The following is a 16765-nucleotide window of genomic DNA, read 5'->3' on the forward strand; positions in this document are numbered from 1 at the left end:
TCTATATGTAGGAGATAAAACACAAAATCCGCTCTTATTCATATTTTTCGACCTATTATTACAGTACGGTACTTTACAAATATTTGTTATGTACTGAACTGGACATGATAAAAATTATTACAGAAAAAGGAGGTTCAAGAATAAAAAAGTTCGGATTTAAAATCAATTTTATAGTGCCTAACTTGATGACAAGAGACATAAAATAATGTGCATTTTACGCTCATGTCCAAAATTATTGTTGCATGTCTATAAATATGTTGTTATAGGAATATAATTTGATAACGAATTTGCCCGGTATTTCTTATAATGTTAGTACGTGTATAATCGGCAAAAAATATGTATGTAACAAATTTCATGTCAAAAGAGTAGTAAATAAGAACAATGAAACGAAAATAAAACTTTCTCGTCCATTTAGAAACATTTTGTTTTACCCATTCTAATTTTCATATTTATAATTCTTCTCCTATAAAATTTACCACAAATTCACATTTCCCGATTATACACATAGTATCAGTATTAAAAGTACCCCTGCAAAATCATTATCAAATTATATTCTTAGGAGAAGACAGTTATAGATATGCGACAATTATTTTGGACATGAGTGTATATACATACTTTTTAAGATAAATGGAACGTTAATGTGAAACGTAAGACTAATTCATAAAGAAAGGATTGAAACTTGTTTTACTGTTAATTGGTAAATGATTATGCATATGAGGAAAGATAGACCTAAAAGAGGTCAAATCTTACAGTTTTTAGTTTTTGACAAAGTTTCATTTTTATAAGCGTTAGAAGTCGATTAGATACTGCAAAACACTTTTCCTCATTTTATTGCGTTTTTCTTAGAAGTAGGCCAGATAGTTGAAAGGCTACTGTGCTGCAGTGAATTTGGTATCATCCTGGTAAAGTTATCTTACTCTTTTGCATACAATTCCTACAACATATTCATTTCTCACTATAACCATGTGAACGAAGGACTCCGAACTCTAAAGTAGAAACTCTAATTCTAAAATTTATTATTATGAAAACATACGGATAATAAATAATAATTCTAAATGACGACAAATTAACGATTAGGTTTTTAAAATCCTGTTTTTAATTTTATTGTAATTCATGAAAAGTACTAAGTAGAATGTTAATAATAATAATAAAAAAGATTTTTCCGATAGGTTGTATAGCGTTTTTTAGCCGCTGTGTCGCGACACATTGGTGTGTCGCTATGTGTCCCGAGATTTTTAGTGTCTTCTAAGATCTTCCGCAAAGAAATTATCTTTAGAAGAAAACAAAAATTTATCACCAATCGATTTGATTTCACACTAGTCTTCCAAGTTTAAAGCTGGAATGTTTGCTTTTTAACGCTGTTCATTTTTCTTTAGAATGAAACACTGGACACAGAAAATAATTTCAATAACACGATTCTTGGTGTTTTCTTTCCGATTAAAGTCACCTCACTAGTTTTAAGTTTCATATTCTCTTATTTTTCTGTTGGTAATATTTCTTTCTCATGTTCCTGCTTAAGAGTCATAAGTTTCTTTTATGTTAGTGTGTTTCTATTCAAGAGTCGTATGAAATTTGCTTGTGGGATTTGTATCTCATAGTCCTTCCATAATTAAAAAAATATTGTATGTATTTTTATATGCTTGCTTTTTTGAATCTAGGGGGAAAATCACATGGAGGGGTGTCGCGAAAGTTTGAAACGTACTTTGGTGTGCCCCAAAAGGAAAAAAGATTGAGAAACGCTGGGTTAGTATGCTAACATCACAAACGGGTGCACGCAGGATGATATTGACTGGCAGACGTTGTTGCCATCTGGTGTTGGTTTTGTGAACTCCGGGAAGGAAGAAGAATCAAGCGGAGAATGAAGGGAAATGGGGTTGGTTTGTGTGTGAGCGAGTTTTAAGCCTTTTGCGCTGTTAAACAGAGGCCAGGGTCGTTCGTGTTACTATGGCGACAACCGCGCTCTCGCGCTGTTCCAGTGCGCCAATTTTCAATCGCAAATAGAGCGCTGTACAGCGGCACTCTGAGGTACTATGAAGAGTTTCTGTGTTGAGGCTAAGCACTAGCAAAGTAAAACGCTAAAAGGAGACAAGCACCTACTACTAAAATATTGTTTTTCTTCATTCGGAGACGAGAAATCGTTCTACATTGGTGCTAAACGATTTTTTTTTCAGTTTTTCACTTGTTCTATGAATAATTGTGTGCGCTCATGAAAATCAGCAATGATGGCAGTTGAAAAATAGATTGGATATAGACACTATACACGAACGTGACAACAAATTTGTGTTTTTTTTCTCTAGTGGGCAACAAGTGAGAAATAAAGTCAAACAACATGATTTGTATCATGTATGAAGTTTACGTATTATGAGTTTTAACGTGTGTTCAACTTGAATAAAAGAAATAATAAGAAGCTTTAACAGGTGTAAATTCTTAACATTTTTACCCATTAATTTCTTCTATAAACAATGTTAGTAGAGGACAGAAAGACTGACAGATTGTCCAACAATCCGTTGTGCTAGTAAATGGTGGCCTTCATCTCAGGTAGGTTATATACTAAATTATCTTCTATCTGTATTTGATTTTATGTATGTGATTATTTATCGGGAAAATAGAATGAAATCATAGTTTATAGAGCAAATCATGAGCTGTTACTTCTGTATTGATATTTTGTATCTGAAATTGTTGATATTATCGTTGTTATTTGTACAAGAATCATTATGAGAAATTCGTAGAAAAAAATCTACCGCAAATCATAGTTTAGCTGCTTGCAGCTGCACCATCCAGGAATCTATGGAAATTTCAGGAGAAAAATCAGGCGATGCTCGGACCGTCTGGAGACAAGTTATTAAAAAATAGAAGTCAGTTACATTTTGTTCTCTGTTAACAGTACTTGAATTGATCATTACTATTTAAGCAAATTAAATTAATCTTTAAAATATACATAGTATGTTGTTTTCTTCAATATTATTTAGTATTTTGAGGAAAATAAGTCCCACATAAGATATAGAACCCCATACCAAACCTATCTAATAATTCTATTACACCATAGAGAAGGTTCTATCTTCTTTCTTCATTTCCGACGAGAATGAAAATACGAAAAATACCTAGCTGCTAATACAATTCACAAACTTTATACTCCTTAAGTTACCCAATAAAATACATTATTTCACAAATATTATTTGATATCATTCCTTACAAATGTGTGTGCCGTATAGTATGATTTCAATGATATTTAGTAAACAGATCATCCATACTCTGATTGAACTTTCGGTTTATTTGGAAATAACTGGAAAATTTACGATTAGTTATTGTCAAGTGTTTTTGTTTCACGTGTACGAGTTCTGGAGCCGTGTGAAAAAAATGTAATATACGTATATTTTTCAGATTCACAAGTTAAAAAAAAAAAAAAAAATTAGAATATTCACTGAAAAGTAATTCAATGAGCTAGTTGGGCAAGTTGGTACAAGTAATATACAGAATATGTATACACACTAGAAACTGACCATGTTACTGTTAACATATGCATCCAGTTATCAAACGGGAAATTGGCCTTTTTATTACTTTAGGTCCGACTATCAATTTCTTTCTTCACATTTTTGTTGTTCAAATTAGCTCTATGGTTAGTTTTGTAATACGGTGAGAATTACAACTTTTGTCGTTTCATTTTTGTTCATCTGGATTAAAAGAAAAAAGAAACATGAAAAATAATTTTTGTTGTGTTGTAGGAAATGTCTTTGTACTGGTCTAATTATTTTGAAATCGGTGCCCAATAATTAAATTTTAAATATTGTATTAGTAAAGAATCATATTGTAACTAACCTCAATTTGAAAAATAATTACAGGCCGCACGAAAAAAAAAAAAAACAGAACGATTGATATTCCTTTAATATTATAAGTGTTTTAACACTTTGAAATGTAATAATAATAATAACGATATACACGGTATAAAAGCGTCCTTTATACCTTTAGTAGTTCTTTCTGCACTTGTAAAATACTTAAAGTTTTCATAGGGCTTTTCTTTATAGCTACATGCAAACACCGTGTGCATGGGTTTTCTCAGGATTCTTCTCCTGTTTCCTTCCACTTTCCTCATTTCCCATCATCACCGTCTCCTTTAGCTTATCCGGCATAACCGTGGGACGTAAAACTGAAAGATTTCATTTCATTTTCTTCGTAGTTACATAGTTAGGAGCCTCGACTTCAATTTCCAGTGGGAGCTCATATGTTTTGCATTCCAAATGCAGCTCATATATCGTATAGTCTCAGTTCTGAAAAGGAACATTAAATTCGAAATCAACCAAGAAACTAAGCTTCATCAAAGTAACGTAGTTGATTCGCAGTTTTATTTTACAATACAAATCTGAAACCATTTTGAGAGAGAGGGAGAGGGATAAATGTCAGTATACACGGAGTGATATGAAACACTCTACTAATTCTCACCGAAATATATTTCTTGTTGAGTAAGATTTATATTAGAATATTTATGAAGTCATTAAAGGAAAATAGGAAATTTTCCTTTGCATGGGCACGAATTATTTTTTAGAAAACCTTTTTTGGAGAGCCCTAAACTGCGTCGTATGTTTATCTTAGTATGCGTCAAAATATACTGTGAAATCATGTCAAAACTAGCTATATTTCTTCACATTCAATCGTCATTTAGTTCTCTTTGTGTTTCATAAACTATTGACGAATAGACTTAAACGACAAAATATCTTTAAAAAAATATGGTAAGAGTGTAGAATTGTGAAATTTTGTCCTCAAATGATTTTTGTTGTTCTTATCATCTGGACAATGCTTGCACGTTGTTTGCTAGTACAGTAAAGTAAATCAATATTTTGACATTAGCTTTGTTTCTTCCAATATTTTGAAAATAATTTAAGAAAGAATGTGTTTCCCCCTCACAACAGACAATTACAGAGGAGGGCTTCAGATACCTCAAAGAGGGGTTCAAGGCCTCCCACTAACAGGAAAAAAAAGTGAAGGTAACTAACGTACTTACAAAGCGTGAACATTATAGTTCCTAATGTTATAACTATGTACTAGTATTGATAAGTAAATAATTGTTATGATTTACAGCACAAACTTTAAAAACTGAGAATTACATAAAATATGCCATAACTTTATACAGTCGATTTGTGATCATCATAAATATTCTGCTATTATTGGCAGATCATCTGCCACAATTGAGGCTTCCATGCTCCATAGTCTTCGCCTAACCTCTTCGTCTTCACTAACGATTTTTTCGTTTTGATACCGTCCATCAATTGTAGTCTCCTTGGTTCCCTCCCTCTCTTTCCTACCACTATACTTGCTAGCACATACCTAATGATGCAGTTCCATTCTTAGTCAATGCCTCTGTCATTTTCTCTTCCTCTTTTTAGTAATATCTAAAGTTGTTCTTTCTTCCCCATCATCTCTAATACTCTCTCATTCGTTTTCCCTAGCCTCTCCATTTTTCACCACCACTGGCGCAAATCCCGGAGGGACAAGGGGAACATGTCCCCCAATCTTGGACCTGGGGGGACTGTGCCCCCAATAATATGACTTAAAAAGTGCTTATTGGGATAAGTGTGATGATTTGTGTCCGACTGCCACAAAGGAATGTGAGATGAAATTGATTTCTCTTGGCTTTTCCATTTCTTTTAAAAAGAATCGTATTCTGTAGTATTTCAAACTGAACTTCGTGCTGTAGTGCGTTTAGTAGTCTCATCAATATGTATTAATTCCACTTCCGCTACTTGGTCACAAATTGCAATAAATGTCAGAGGATGATATGCCCCTCTCCTCATGCTGGAAAGTTGTCTCAGCTGTAGGTACGGGCACAAATTCCGGGGAAATGGGGAGACATGTTCCCCCCAACATTGGAACTGGAGACTCTCCCAATAATCCGATTTGAAAAGTGCTTTTTGCACATAAGTGTGATGATTTGTGTCCGAGTGCCACAAAGAAAAGTGAGATGAAATTGGTTTCTTTTAGTTTTTCCATTTTTAATGAAAATGAAGGTGTGTGACTGTGTGTGACGTAAACTGATGTGAAATCTTATCTCCTCCTCATCCCTAGGCCCTAGAACACGAAGAGTATATAGACTACCCAATGTCAGTAGAACCCATCTTTCCAGTAAATGCGCATTTAATCTATTTGTAGTATCAGCCTAGGCATCTACTCATGCTTCGTAAGCCAACTCTATGGCCTATGGAACGCGGAGGTTCAATGCTGCATTCACAAAAGCTCTCCATTGCCTTCTATCCTTAGCCAACTGGATCCAGTTAGGGATGCATTCGAGTCGAGTCGAGTCGAGATTTAAGCCTGTCTCGACTCGTCTCGAGAAAATGTTGTCTCGACTCGTGTCTCGACTCGAAAATATGTTTCTGTCTCGACTCGTGTCTCGACTCGACAGTCTCTGTCTCGACTCGACTCGAATTCGAGTCGAGACGTCTCGAAATTCGAGTCGAGACAAAATATGCGAGTTAAAATATACGCACACATCAGCCAAAATATTATGACTACCTACCTTATTGTCAGTGTGTCCAACTTTGGCACGGATAACAATGGCGACGCGTCTTGGCATGGACGCAATGATCCTTGAAAGGTCACTGGAGAGAGTTGATTGGTACACATAGGCAAGGGCGCCGATTTTTCTGTAAATGTGGGGGGCATTCAGATGCAGAAGGCATATATATGAGGATTTTAAGACGAATTGTATTCAAATTATGCCAAATATTGTATATTCATAAATACAATGCGGGGGCTCACATGAGCTTTGGGGGTGCCCGGGCCCCCTCGGCCCCCCAGGATCGGCGCCCTTGCACACAGGTCATCTAATTCCCGTAAATGCCGGGAAGAGGGGCGATGCGCTCTGAAGTCATGTTCAATCACATCCCATTTGTGTTCGATTAGGTTCAGATCAGGCGAGTTGGGCGGCCAGCACATCACTTGGAACTTGTCCCTGTGTTCCTCGAACCACTCCATCACAATCCTAGCCTTGTGATATGATGCATTATCTTTTCGAAAAATGCCACTACCGTTGGGAAACATGGTCGTCGTCTGCAAGCAGTGTGTGATACGCCTTGGCCGTCATGGTGCCTTGCTCGAGCTTCACTAGACACATAGATGCTCACGTGAATGTTTTCCGGAGCATAATTAAGCCACCGCCAGCTTGTCTCCGTCCCGCAGTACAGGTGTCAAAGAACTGTTCTCTTGAAACACGACGAATTCGCACCCTCCCATCGTCATGATGAAGAAGGTATCGGGATTCATCAGACAATGCAACGCTCTGCCACTGTGCCAAGGTTTAATGACGATGGTCATGTGTTCATTTCAGTCGCAGTTGCCGATGTCGTGATGTTAACATTCGCACATAGATGGGACATGGGCTTCGGAGGACCATCGTTAGGGGTGTTCGGTGCACTGTGTGTTGAAACGCACTTGTACTTTGCCCAGTAATAAAGTATGATGTTAGTTCTGCCACAGTTCGCTGCCTGTCTTGTTTTACCAGTCTGCCCAGCCTATGACGTCCGACATCTGTAATGAGGTGGGGGCGCCCAACCCCTCGACGTTTAGACGTCGTTTTCCCTTGGTTTCGCGACTTGTTGAAGACACTCACCACAGCACTCCTCGAACATCCGACAAGTCCTGCAGTTTCCGAAATTCTCCTGCCGAGTATGCGGGTCATTACAACCTGCCCTCGGTCAAACTCAGATCGCGCGCCTTCCCCATTCTACACACGGCCAGCACTCTCACTCATACTACATGCACCGTACGCGTGACTGACTAGCAGGCATTCGTCGGCAGGTGACACAGATATCGCCTGGACGGAAATTATATCGATAGTAGTCTGACTGATCAGTACATACTAAATAAATTTAAAATGTAGGAAATTTTCAACATTCTGATTAACTTGCAGGAAATTTCACAATGAAAAGAAGCAACTGACTTGGACAAAACAACGGTTAGTTGATGGGGCAATCTTTTTTTCTGGTCTTTGAGGTGTGATCTTTGACCATGCCTTGTGAAATTTTGATGTTTGGTGCTCATCAGTCGCGCTTCCATTTTTTCTAATTGTTCCAGTTCATGATAATTAACAATACATTGCGCAGTTCGAATACATGTTCACGTTTTCATTCAATCCAACTCAAGCCGCTTCAGATACTATAGAGTTGTATTTGTTTACGAAGAATTAATTGCGTATTAGAAATACACCCCAACAAAACATTCTGCGTGCTCATCTGCTCAGTATTCAAGGTTTTAATTACAACCTGAATTGTTAAAATGCAAACGTAAGTTGCATTAGATATCTAAGCAGTTCCTAGTCTATGGATAATTCAAGCAATGCTAATTAAGGTCTTTCTAGCAAGCACTTCTGCTGTTCATAAACCTTACGCATTGGAGTAGGAAAAAAAAAGAAAAGAAAAGAAAGAAAGAAAGAAAGAAGTAAAATTGGTAATTTTGCAACCGTGACTCACTCGGGCTCATGCTCTCTATCCTCAATGGAGCTCGCGTTCGCTAATCTCAATGAGGATCACGCTAGTCAAGTTTCTCACTAATTCGAGCTTGAGCTTGATATTTACTGTAAAATTCTCTTCAGCTCGATCTCGTAATGCCACACGTCCTTTCTTGTTTTTACATTTGTCTCACCATTTTCGATTTATACGGGTGGCCGTGGACTTTTCAATTAAGTTGTTTGTTTTCATTTTGACCCGCCGCCATTTTGCACAGGGTTGTCGTAGAGAGTCGAGACTTGCTCCATTTTCCTTCATTTTACAACAGATTTCAAACGATGTGCTACTTAACTCCCCTTGCCATTTGAAACTTTTTAGTTGGATCCCGTCTGGGGCCCTGCGGGGAACCCTGAGGCAAACTTTCAAACTATTCTAGCAGGTAATTTCCTAGCTATGTCTTTTTAAATATCTAGAAATTGGCCATGTTTTTGGCCAATATCACGGGAACGGTAAGCCATAGAGATATGATATTGGTGGTAATCAATCCCTAATAGAATGCTAAACATTTTTGTCCTGATATTAATTGGTGGCCACTGGCCAACTGGCCATTGACCAAACCACTGGCCAGTTGGACAATGACTACCGGTTACTATTTGGTACCAAAATGTTTACTTTTAGATATTGATCAACACCAATATGATCTCTCTATGACTTACGGTTCCCGAGATATGGCTGCTTAAATTTCTGTAAATCGGTAATTTTTTAGCCACTATCTTGCGAACGATTAGATTGACGCGAAAAATTTAATCATTTTGTCTAATAGTTTTTGATGCTCTATCTAATGCAGTGTACATCATTGAAAAAAATGCAAATAACAGACAGATGGACAGATAGACACACAGACATAGAGAATTCAGTAACGAACTTTTTAAGTTCGTTGAATATGTTGTAACTCACGATATCCCGCCCGGTGACACGTATAACTTCGGGATTCGTCTAGTTATAACATATCCAATGCGAACACAATTGTCTCGTTCGGATCTCACAAGGGAACCTTCCGAAAATGATAGCTGCAGTGAAAGGTGTGGCCTATGCCAATTGAAAGAGCTGTAACAGAGATGAGCATTCCCAAAAAATTAGCTGCCCATAGCAATAGGCTCAGGAAATATAAGGGGTGGAAGTTCGGGAAACAGCAAGGCTGGACAAGGGGAAAAAGTGCAAATTCCACAAAAAAAAAAAAAAAAAAAAAAAAAAGGGGGGGGGGCACGGCAAAATACAATGCTGACAAGTGATGTATAGAAAGAGACTTGCCACAATAGGGAACAAATGAAGGCCACCAGTGGGGTTAACAGTGTTGCCAACTGCAATGAAAAGTAAATGTTTTGCAAAGAGCACTATATGAAGTGTGTGCAATATTCAGTGTCAACCTGTCATGTAGAACATAAGATATGGCGTGTCTAATCAGTGGTACAATCTAACAAAAGAAAATAGAAAAAAACAGAAGTACGAAAAATACGGAAAAAAACGGAGTTGGCCATAATGCGCCACATTTGATCAGGGGCTGTACATATTAGAATGAACAAAACAAGAAGCACCGAATATGCAGGAAACCGACGTACCTAGAGTCGAAAAGAAAAACGAGTTCCAAAGTTGGCAAGACTGGCCATGGACATCCAGACAAGTCTAATATAGTTAGGCCACTCGCTTCAGAAAAAGAAAATTCCGGCAACAGGCATCACTCGGAATGCATCAATGTTACAGTGATTGAGGCAATGTCAAGTCGGGGAACATGAAATGGTTGGGTTGAGCCAACAACCGATAATAGAAGTAGTGAACATTATGTCATGGTTGGGTCGTATGTGGGAATATGCAGGGTGTCCCATCAAACTTTGTGACCTGAAAGATTTGCGAAACGAACAAAAATGTGACGGATCCAGTTGTCCAGGCATGTACCAATGTCAGGGGGTGATAAAAGTCTGTGAGAAGCAAGTGCCCCCAGGATCCCCAACATAGGGCCCCAGGAGCCAACTTCAAATTTTCAAAAGGAAACAGGGACCGAGTGTTACCTCTCTCGATTGATCATGGAATGTGCAACAACATATATAGGAAACATTTGCTATATGAAGCATGTTTTTCAAAATGGACGCCACAAATATGTGCTGTCTTAACATGGCATCGAACAATGTGATCTCAAATTGCTGCGAAGCGAAAAGAGATGTTGCAAATCCAATTGCACAGGAATGTACTCATGTCGAGGGCCAAGAGAACTTTGTAAGAAGCAAATCCCCCAGGGCTCCCATCATAAGGCTCAAGGGGGTCAACCGCAACATTTCAAATGGGAACAGGGGCGGATGATATTTCTCTGGATAGATACAACACCGTCTATAAAAAAAACATTTGCTATATGAATATGAAACAGATGTCAGGCAAGGACAACTAGCGGTGTTTCCCATATGATCAGACGATGACTTATTTATGGCACGAGCCATAGTAGAAGGCGGCTTAGTTGAAGAAACTACACCCTCTCAGTAACCTAAATTGCACGAAAATTTCCAAAGCAGGTTCATTGACCTGACTACCGCATGTTGCCCACTTTGTCCAAGAGCGGGATGGTTTGTTTCAACTTTTCTACCGAAAAGCATTTGTCTGGAATGGTGTTTCGGAGACAATAAAATAAAGAAAATATACTAGGCAGAGAGAGAGAGAGCATGGAGGAGGGAGTGTGCCAATTATTCTTTCCTCTAAACCAGCGTTTCCCAACCTTTTTCAACTTGCAGCACACTATGGGTGTAACATGGATTCTCGCGGCACACCTATAGATATTATTATTTGTAAATATAAAACACACTGGTATTTTTTTCTTTGATTACTGATCTCCTTCGCTGGGTTTTCCTCGTGGTAAATCACTATGCTTATTTTTCATTCTAATTTAAAAGGAGAAAACAACTGCAATGAAATGTTGGACTCAGGTTATTAAAAATACGCTTACTCTTTCGAAAACTGTATCCAACCTTTTACTAAGAATGAAGATCATTAAATAACGAACGAACAAATAAATCTATTTTACTTTTAAAACACAAATGTAAATAATTTATCGAAAGGATTGAATGATATTTTAAATTTTCAAGTTACGAAATAGTCTGTAACGATAAAGAAGCAATATGTCATAACAATAACAAATACTTTTTTCAACATTAGAAATGTACAGAAAAGTAACACCTCATGAAACTTAAAATTGTAGATTCATAGTAGAGGTTCATAGTAATGTGCAATACAAATATACATTTTCCCCTACGTTTTGCAATTTGATTGCTATAGAATTAATAATTTTGTTTTGATATCCTCGCGGTACATCAGTGGCCCATTCACGACACACCAATGTCGCGGTATTTTCACTGCTAGCTTCTCATTTTAGACAGGTATATTTACAACAAAGGGGGTAGCGTGCACCTTTGCACCCCCTTAAATCTGGCCCTGTCCAGAAGTTATGTAGACCTATATCGTTCATGGAAATAAAAACACAATAGTTATAACTATGCTAAATTACTATAGACTGCCAATTGCTCATTCAGACAATTTATGATGTTCACTTTATTGCAATGTTCTTATACAGACTAGATATAGGCTACGGATAATAGTTTTATACAAACTAGATAATCAATTATTATTATTATTATTATTATTATTATTATTATTATTATTATTATTATTATTATTATTATATTTGAAGTACAATCAAATATCACGACATTAATTACTAGTTTTAATTAACTGAATTGAGCTGAAAATTAGATCTTGATCTCGGAAGATTAACTATTAAATTTATACGTTCTGTACCTTTCTAAAGTAATAAATGCTGGAATTGGTTTCAAGGCTGTTCCTGAGTGAATAATTTCTTCATAACAACATTAAAAGTTTTAGAAAAATTTTCGAGACATTCGAGTCGAGTCGAGATTTTTATGAGCTGTCTCGACTCGACTCGTGTCTCGACTCGAAAATTCGAGTCGAGAAACACGTTTGTCTCGACTCGTCTCGAATTTTACAAAGTGTGTCTCGACTCGAATCTCGACTCGAATTCGAGTCGAGTCGAGTCGAGATTCGAGACATGTCTCGACTCGTGCGCATCTCTAGATCCAGTTTCTACTTTGGATTCCTATTTTTGCGAGATCCATCTTAATATTGTCTTCCCATCTGCGCCTACGTCTTCCTAATGGTCGTTTTCCGATTGGTCTTACCGCTAACACTTTGAAAGCGTTCCTACTTTCTTCCATCCTGGCTATATGTCCTGCCCACCTAAGCCTCCTAGACTTGATGACCCTATCAATGTTTGGTAAACCGTATAAATTATGTAGTTCCTCGTTATGAAGTTTTCGCCATTCCCCATTACCGTTCCATTTGGATCCGAATCTTTGTCTGAGGATTTTGTTCTCAAATACTTTCAGTCTATGTTCTTCCCTCAGAGTAAGCTACCATGTTTCGAAACTATACAGAACAACAGGCATAATTATCGTTTTATATATTTTAAGCTTCAAATTCATCGACAGAATTCGCGACGACAAGAGATTTTGAACTGAATAAAAACACGAATTCCCTGTTTTTAGTCGATATTTAATTTCTTGGTGAATATGATTTTCGTCTGTTAATATTGATCCTAGATTTTTGAAAGTATCCACTTATCAAAAGTATTATTTAATATTTTAACGCATTCATAATTTGCCGTGTTACGGTCCCGACGCACTTCCATGTATTTAGTTTTCTCTGCATTTTTTCTATTGTTCTCATATCATCCTCTATTAAATTTACATCATCAGCGTACATATAACCTGGTGAACACCGTTCAACCCTAGGCCCTGGTTGCTATCTTTGATTACCTTATAGCGTATTCCAGGGCAAAGTTGAATAATAATGGCGACAACGCATCTCCTTGTTTCAGGCCATTCTCGACGTGAAAGCTCGTGGCCAAAAATTTTCCTACCCGGACTTTACTTTGGGATTCATTTAAACATGCCTTAATTAATCTAATTAGCTTTTTCGGTATTCCAAATTCTGTAAGAACGTTGTACAATATTTCTCTCCTAACCGAGTCGTAAGCCTTTCTAAAATCAATAGATAGTTTATGTACCGGGCTACTGTATTCCCACTTCTTTTCGAGTATTTGTCAAATGGTAAATATTTGGTCGATAGTTGGTCGATTTCGTCTAAATCCGCACTGATAATCTCCAATAATTTCATCTGCGTATGGGGTCAATCTTGCTAATAGAATGTTTGAATGGATTTTATAGGATGTTGACAGAGGAGAGATGCCTCGATAATTATTACAGTCACTTTTGTCGTATTTCTTGTGAATTGGAACAATGATAGATTCTTTCCACTCTTGGGGCAAATCTTCCTTGTTGTAGATAAGGAGGATGAGTTTGCGTATCTTGTTCCACAATTTTTCGCCTCCAGGTAAAATTAACTCAGCCGGAATTTTGTTTACACCCGGAGATTTGTGTTCTTTAATTTCTTTATAGCGATTTCTATTTCTATTCGATTGGGTTCTGGAATATACGGTTCTGCGGTGTGTATCTCCCTTTCTTCCCGCACATTAGTTTTTGTCTGCGTGTTAAGCAAATCGTCAAAGAAATCTTTCTATCTATTTAAAATGCTATCTGTATCAGTGAGAACTGTTCCACCAGCTTTCTTTAATATAAGCACGAGGTTGATAGCCTTTCTTAAATTCGTTGATCCCTTTATACATGTCCCGAATGTTTTTATTTTAACTATTATCTTCAAGTTCCTTAATTTTAGCTTTCAAAAAATCGCGTTTCTTTGTTCTAATAGTTTTGGAGGTTTCCTGCCTGATGTCTATGAAATTTTGTGTAGTTATTTCATTCGGATTTTGTGGCAAACGTAATTTTGCCTGTTTTCTCTTCTCTGCTAGTTCGAACCATAGTTTGTTCCTACTAATTTCCGCGTGTCCCAATTTTTCTTTTGAGAGAGGATGCTTCGTAAGCAAAGAAAAGAATTCAATTGCTGGAATATTTTCTCCATAAACTTAAGGTTACATCTGTTAACTAAAGTGTATATGACATGCGTTAGTTTTCTGTAACGATTCCTGTAATGTTATTGAGATTATCATCATTTTGCTCAAATACGAGTATTGTTGCGTCATACATAATTGATGTTCTTTCTTCATAGTTTTGGGGAAGTCATTATTTATATTATTATAAAAGAATTTTAACGTTGATCTTTGTGGATGCCTACTTAGAAACATACCAATTATAAATATGCATGTATTCAGATTTCAGAATGTGTTCACGGCAGTGATTTGTAATACTGATATGTACTGATACTTCATCTACATCGACTAATATATAACATACTCTACAACAGGTTTACCTCAGAAATCAGATTCATCTACCGTAATATGAGTTTCATCTCCCTTCTCTAGAATAAGCCTTAAATCTGCCCACCATCCGATGTTGAAGACAACGAATGGCGTATTTAGGATTTTGTTTTGAGGGGCTATATCCAACACAAGGAAGGAAGTGGGCAATTGCCCACCTGAATTTGAGAATTAAATATATATTTTAATTTATGCATAAATTGAAGTTATAATGGCAAGAATTGCAGACCGATAAATCCTATATGATATGATACAAAAATTTAGGAGTGAATCTAACCCTTTATTCTATTCATACAAGAAAAAGGAAGCATCCTCTTGGCCTTCCTAATTTCCCGGGGTAATTATTCCCCCGTTTTGATTTTCTTTAATTCAAACATTTCCTTCTTTTAAAAATAAGTAACTGATATAATTTTTCTTTTGTTATAATAACCAAAGTCCTGTCATATTGATATCCGCGCAAGTTGGTGTGGAACACCAGTTTCGCTTATCAACTCCTCTTAGGTTTGGTGTTACTGATGACGGCCGACTTAAATCACAGCTGACAACAGTCGATAAAGTATGATAAGCGAAATGAAAGAAAGTAACATCAAGAAAACGAAACGGAAAAGTAGAAAGGACGAAAGAAAGAACAAAAGGACGCAGTTCTTACATGGAATGAAATTTGACAAATACAGTATTATTTCTGAACAAAAAGCGTAAGAAAATGGAAGTTCTATGACATTCTTAGAAATGGTAAGAAGGATTATTGTTGTGCGTGGAATGCGAAAAACTAACAAATCGATTTCGGGGGAAGCTTGAGCCCAGTCCGATAGCCTCCTAAATGCGCCACTGAAGACAATTGTGCTCCCCTGATCCTTCACAGCATTGTTTTGCAACTTCATAAATATTTTGAACATCGCTTATATATATGGGAACGGTCTTACCCGTGCCCTCCCCCTTAATGTTGAAGACAGATTTCCGCCGATGTTCACCACACCCAAGTTTCGAAAACTTCCAGTCGTTTTTAATCAATTTTGCGTAATATTCATGTTTCTGAGCAATACAGTACAATATTCCACACGACGTTTTATGAATCTTTTTCTAACTCTTTCTTAGTGGTTCCACAAAACAGACTTTTTTCATCCTTAAAGCTTCTTTTGCTATTCCCAAGCTTCTGTTATTTTACGTTCCCACGTTAGATCATCGCTAATAATACTACTCAGATATTGCAAACTATTCATCTGTTCTATTTTCTCCCCTCCTACGTCTCTATTTGACACCAACTGCTTCGTTTCAGTCATTATGGCTTTTGACTTTCTAACATTTATTTTCACTTTATATTCTTCACAGCCCTTCATCAAGTTTTCTAACATCTTATTGATTCTCTTTTCAGATTCCGGGGAGAGATACAATTCCTGTCGACCTCCCTTTCAATTGCACTCTCTTCTGTTATTTCCTCCCCTATTCTCACAGTCACTTTTGGTTCATATATCTATAAGTTTCTTATGAGTCTTCGATCATTCTACTCCAGCTCGAGCTTCTTTAGAATTCCCAATTTATGCGGTAAAAGCCTTTCCTGGATCAATAAATACAACATACACGTCTTGGACATTTTCTATAAACATTTCACTGACTACCCTTAATTATCCAATTACATCTCTTACGCTTTTACTTCTCCTGAACCTAACCTGTTCCTCCTAAACTTTTTCACTTGTTCTTCCATACAACTGTCTGTTCAATATTCGAAGTAAATTTTTTGCTGCATACGATATATGAGACTTACGGTTTTATAATCTTCGCATCTTTGTGTGTTCGATTTCTTAGTCATTGGTATCATGGTCGTCTTCAGGAAATTTATTGTCCACTCTCCAGTTTGATATATTTCATTGCAGAGTTGAGACAATTCTTTCTTGTTCTTATCTCCCATATTGTTAATGAATTCGATTTACATATGATCTATTTC

General features: G+C 36.9%; 1 protein-coding gene across 6 annotated transcripts in view; it reads left to right on the forward strand.

Annotated features, from left to right (window-relative positions):
- The first annotated feature begins 1849 nt into the window (after positions 1-1849).
- Positions 1850-16765, forward strand: part of LOC145664666 (uncharacterized) — an 828415-nt gene continuing 813499 nt past the window's right edge. For 2 of the 6 annotated variants that reach the window (XM_081731507.1, XM_081731508.1), the window contains exon 1: positions 1863-2538. The gene's annotated coding sequence lies outside the window, so the exon portion shown is untranslated. Of the gene's footprint in view, positions 2539-16765 lie in introns of all 6 variants that reach the window. The other 4 variants (XM_081731506.1, XM_081731510.1, XM_081731509.1 and 1 more) reach the window with 4 other exon arrangements.

Source organism: Thermobia domestica, chromosome 11, assembly GCF_964235325.1.
Source record: "Thermobia domestica chromosome 11, izTheDome1.hap1.1, whole genome shotgun sequence".
Lineage (NCBI taxonomy): Eukaryota > Metazoa > Arthropoda > Insecta > Zygentoma > Lepismatidae > Thermobia > Thermobia domestica.